Source organism: Bombus huntii, unplaced genomic scaffold, assembly GCF_024542735.1.
Source record: "Bombus huntii isolate Logan2020A unplaced genomic scaffold, iyBomHunt1.1 ctg00000062.1, whole genome shotgun sequence".
NCBI classification, from domain to species: Eukaryota; Metazoa; Arthropoda; class Insecta; order Hymenoptera; family Apidae; genus Bombus; species Bombus huntii.
The window spans coordinates 797,085-802,491 of NW_026099323.1; the positions used below are offsets into that span (position 1 = coordinate 797,085).

The 5,407-nt window shown below is 41.0% G+C and overlaps 1 pseudogene; it reads left to right on the top strand.

The window, feature by feature from the left end:
- Positions 1 to 4,705: 4,705 nt before the first annotated feature.
- LOC126876078 (5S ribosomal RNA) lies at positions 4,706 to 4,823 on the top strand (annotated as a pseudogene).
- Positions 4,824 to 5,407: the final 584 nt, after the last annotated feature.

Consider the following 5,407-nt stretch of genomic DNA (forward strand, 5'->3'; position numbering starts at 1 on the left):
GTTAAGACTCAGTATTTCACCAAAGCTATGGGGCTTGTAGGAACTACGATCAAAGGGGAGTGTTGAAAAATGTTAGGTTGGCATGATCGCTAGTTACTACAAGCTAAGTTGGTACGACTTCTAACGACGCTCTTTTGTCTTAGAAGTCGACCACGTGTTAATTGACCGAGTGTATTCTGTGTGTTAAGACGTGTTGTACGAGGCGATCAAATATATTGGAGAAAATCAAATCTGCGTGAATCGATTAATTAATAAACCCAAACCTATATCCTTTAACAGCCCTAAACCAGGATATTTAAATTTTATATTATTGTATTAAATAATATTGTATTGATAGGAAGTATTTTATCGCTACAATTATGAGTTTTGATTAAATATAGCATAGTGTCGTGTCACTACGAGAAAGGAGGTCAGTCGTACAAATGGCAGTAATTGTATAATAACAAAGAACAAGCCAAATATACCGGAATAACTCATCGGCTAGCGGTTGTGTCTATCAAAAACAAAAGAAATTTGAAAGATCTTAGTTTATAGGACTTGTTGACAATCAATGTCATGCGGTCGATACAATGTTTGAGTGGGCTGTGTTTAGACACACAACATAATTTATAAAATAAACAATTCTTATATTTGATTTAAGAAATGATAGATGGTTTGCGAGCAGTATTTATTAGACAGTGGTTGAAATTCAGTTTATAATTTGAATTTAATAATTAAATATCTAACGAATGAGTGTTTAGTCTATAAAGCACGAATGGAACAGATGATAACAATCTACAGAGCGTTCGTGCTTGGCGGGTGTATTATTTTGTTTTGTTTACCTAGTGGATGGGTATTCTGTTGCGACGGTCTTAAATTTGTAGATGTAAATAATGGGATTGTTTGATATTATTATAAGGAGTGGGCGATCACGGCATGCACCCCGAGAGTTGTATAGCACTGGTAGAGTTATTCGAGTGGAGATAGTCGCTAACTATTGATAAACTGCGTAAAATGCACTTGCACTTGCACATAAATTCAATCGAGGTTGTTAGAATCACGTGGCAGGCTAAAGTATATGTCGGAGATGAAAGGTCATCGGAGCCTTCCCTTGATATTTCGGAAAAATTTCTTAACACCGTAATCTAGAATCTACCATAGCTGTAATTAAACAATTGTAGTCACCCAGTCCGATTGTAATTGTTCGAGATTTGTGATAATGAGCTTGGGCTCAAGGCGACAATTAGTCGCCGAACGTAGCCGCGGTCAAGGGATGAACGCTTTGTCTAACAAAGGCATTAAGTAACCCTATAGCTCTCCTTAAAAGAAAGATTTGTAGCGGCACGTGGCAGTAGACATTCCAACGGTTTCTGTCCCGTAGCTCGCCACACGCAGATCCTATTCTCCGGGCAGGATGTTTACCAGATGCCGACGCGTCTTCGCAGTACGTGATCGGCTAGCCCGAGGACCGTTATAAACACTAATATCTAGTTACCTAAAATCCTTCAACAGATAAACAGCCTTTGTCCCAGTTACAGGAAGACAGGAGAGACCTATTTTTCCACGAACGATGTCACAGATGTCGCGAGTGTGTGATCATTGTGAGCTGTGTCAACTGGTAACATTTTTGTGTGTGTCAATAAAAATAACTTCAGTGTAAAAAAATGGATAGCTTCAGTGAGGAATCCTTACCTGTCCCAAGCCTCCGCCAAGAGGACGACTCGGGCCCAGATTCGAACTTTGACTCGACATATATGTAATTGTACAGCATAAGAACATTTATATAAATAATGTAATTGTACAATAAATGTACGCAAACATTGACATTATTTATTGTTAGGGAAAAATCGACATAAATTTCCTCTATATTGTCTATTGTAACGATCAAGTTTATTTCGTTGATTGGTGGTTCATCGGCTTATTCTGTTTCTGCCGAGCACACGCGTTTTTGTGGCTTGACGGTGAACTCGACCTAGGCAGTTTTTGCATAAAGGAATGTATGTGTGTGTTTGCAGAGAATGCCTACATGAAGACAAGAGGGCTTAGTCAGCGAGTTCAAGCGGACGTCTCTCTTTACCTGGCAGTTAAATAATATTTCAATCTCCCGTAATCTTTCGATCTCCCGTAATCTTTCAATCTCCCGTAATCTTTTAATCTCCCGTAATCTTTCAATCTCCCCCTATCATACCTACATATACTATGAACAAAATACTGTATCCGGTAGCAACCTACGCATAGGTTGCACGGACGCACAACTATAGGCAGAATTCATTCAAGCGATACCGGCAGTTTTTCGCGAATATCTCGGAAATTAAGCAATTTCAGTCCTTGTATGGATAGGAAAAGATTTTTCAAAATATAGATTTGCACGACATACGCAAAAAACATCAAAATCGAAGTTTAGTCAGTCTTACTACAGTTTCGGTAAATAATGAATATAGACTAATATCTACGTAACATAGTGTAATTAATATCGCAATCTCGTTATACAAACTTGAACGAATGTATAAAGTGTCAATTTTGAACGATCCTTTAGTTTTACGATTTATTCCTTTTTTCGCTAGCCGAACCGTGGACGTCAACCGACATGCCGGTGGAAGTGTCACACGCTCAAGAAAGGCCACCCGCTCAGAAACAGTAATAAAGTAGACGAAACATCCTGTATGCCATCGAAATAATAACAAAACAGCCCCTCCAAAGGGACTAAAACCTCCATATAAAAACCCTCCTAAATTAGCGCTCAACACATTATTCTGTTGTAACACTTTGAACCGACACTCTGTTGGATTTATACAATAAAATTTCCATCAACTTATACGAAGTTCAATTTCAGTCAGAAGCAATGTCTACTATCCTCGCTCTCCTAACCAACATTATCATCAACAAATCCGATGGTTAGAAACACCTATCACTAGCTTTCCTCCGACAGAGCATCGTCACAGAACTTTACTTATTTTTCATCGTTAGAATAATCAACATACCTTTATCGGGTTTCTACCCTTAAATCAATCGCTTACTTAACTTGTACATACGCACCAGCGTAACTATCTCTTTACGAAGTTGTTGAAATAAACATTAATTTATACCTGTTAATTTAGTGTAAACTCAATTGAACCACCCCTATTATCGTAACAGAAATCAGGGGATCGATCAGTTTGTAACGTCGCCCAGAAGCCAGGAATCCGCCGACCTCAGGATATGCATACAACACCTGGTCATGCGATAGCGGCGAGAATAGACAGTAACCGAACTCCCACCCGTGAGATATATGAATCATAGTGAGGAGGCAAAGATCCCAGTTCTTTAGTAAGTAAGTCAGTCTGTATTTTGCTATTGAAGTGTAACTTCGCCTTTTGAATAAAGTATTGTTCATTCGCCTATCGTTTTTTATATATATCGAAGATGAAAGGAAAGCCGAAGCCTTTTCTTGGAAATTTTGGGAACATCCTCTACTCTAGCCTAGATTTTACCCTAGCTGTAATTGTTCAAGATTTGTGATAGCGAGATTGGGTTCGAGGTGATAATTGGTCGCCGAACGTAGCCACGGTCACGGGATGGACGTTTTGCCTAACGGAGGTCTGGAGTGGTTGTATGGGTTTTCCGAGAAATGTGGTAGTGGCGGCATGCGGCCTCGGGAGCGGGCCTAGCCACGTGTGATGTTGCCTCGGAGGTGCCGATACAATGGGACATACATTGTATTAATAATCAAACTCGAGGTAGAAACTGCCTAGCAACGGTGTTTGGAACTTTCTCGATGTTTCCAACGAGTATGTATCAAACTTCAGGCAGAAACTGCCTAGCAACGGCGTTTGGAACTTTCTCGATGCTTCCAAACGAGTATAGAAAGCAAATGCAATCGTACAGCGAGAAAAATCTCCACGAGGCTGGCATTCGTGCGATTGTCTTGGAGAGTAACACATCGAGCATTTTCAACAATCGTATTTTTGCGTCTAAGATTAGTCTACGCTTAGTAAAGAGTTATTCCGTTGACCGTGGATTCGTTTAAACACAAAAACGTTGTTAATAGCATTCATTAAACTTATTATTCGTAAATCATACTATTCATTAAACTTACTATTCGTTAAATAAGTTTAATGAATAGTGCTAGTCTAATGAATAAGTCTAATGAATAGTTTAATGAATGCGCTATTAATAAAGGAACTTGTTTGGATTCAGAAGATGGATACACCTATTGGCAGCCACATCCACTATTCCTATGTAAGTTCGACCAATATGACGTCTTGTACGAAGGAATCGCCACAAAAATTCAAGAAATAAAAACCAATAGCAACCCGACGCTACCGGGTTTTGCCTTTACGACTCAAGAAATAACCTTTATGCCAACCAAGGCTGGAGAACAGCCTTTGTGCGGATACACCCTGTTATCCATAGAACACCCCAAGCTCTTTCTCCTAGAAACGACTAAAGGAAATACATTTATACGCAAACGTAAAACAGCAGTCGAAAATTTGGATATATTCGCATACGTTAACTCAAAATTCATTTACGTAGAGAAACTGTCAGAAGGCAAATAACGGCACTCTATCAGGATATATTGACACTAAGATGCATCTCGGAAAAGAAAATAATAGAGAATGCATTAAGTCTAGCAACTATATTACCTGGTGAATTTGCGTATGCAATAACCAAAACTCCAGGACACATGGCTTTGGTCGCAGGAGAAGCAGTACACATAGTTAAATGCATTCCAGTTCAAGTGAAAGTAGCCAACGCCCTGGCCGCGCTGAGTGCACTCGTTCCCGTTAGATCACGAAAGTTAAGCAGCGGCGTGCAGGGATAGTACTTGGATGGGTGATCGCCTGGGATTCCGTGTGGCGTTGGCGAAGTGCGCCGGGCGCGCCGCGCCCACCATGGGGTTCGGGCTTGGGCGCTTGGCCTCGGGGCCGCCAAGCAGTCCGGTAGGGAAACCGGGCTGCCTGGCACGGCGGCTCCGGCGACGAGGCGCGATGTGACAATGGCCACACACCGTCCCATCAGCGGGGGAGGCCCCGTTGCGACGTTCACAGCAGTTTCCGGGCCTCTCTCGATCGCAGCCGGGACGGTTATCAGAAGCGGCCTGGCGTCCGTGCCGATTTCCTTCACGTAAAATATATATAAAAAAAAAGTTATTTTTCACATAGTTGACTCATTGCTGATCGATCAAGATGGAATCTTGCGATCCGAATTTTTCCCAGGATGCAAGGCTCGTTTGGATTACGAGCGAAAACATATCAAGTGGGGAAATATTTATATCCTCTTCGATACAAGAAAAAAGATAATCGTGCTGAAACGAAGTTCGGTGCCATGTTCGATTAGCATTACAAATCCGGAGATAAAAGAGGGATTTATTCCCAAAATCGAACCAATCAAGGGGGTCTATTTTGGTAATGTAGGTGCGAAGAACCATAAGGGACGAGGATATACAAGA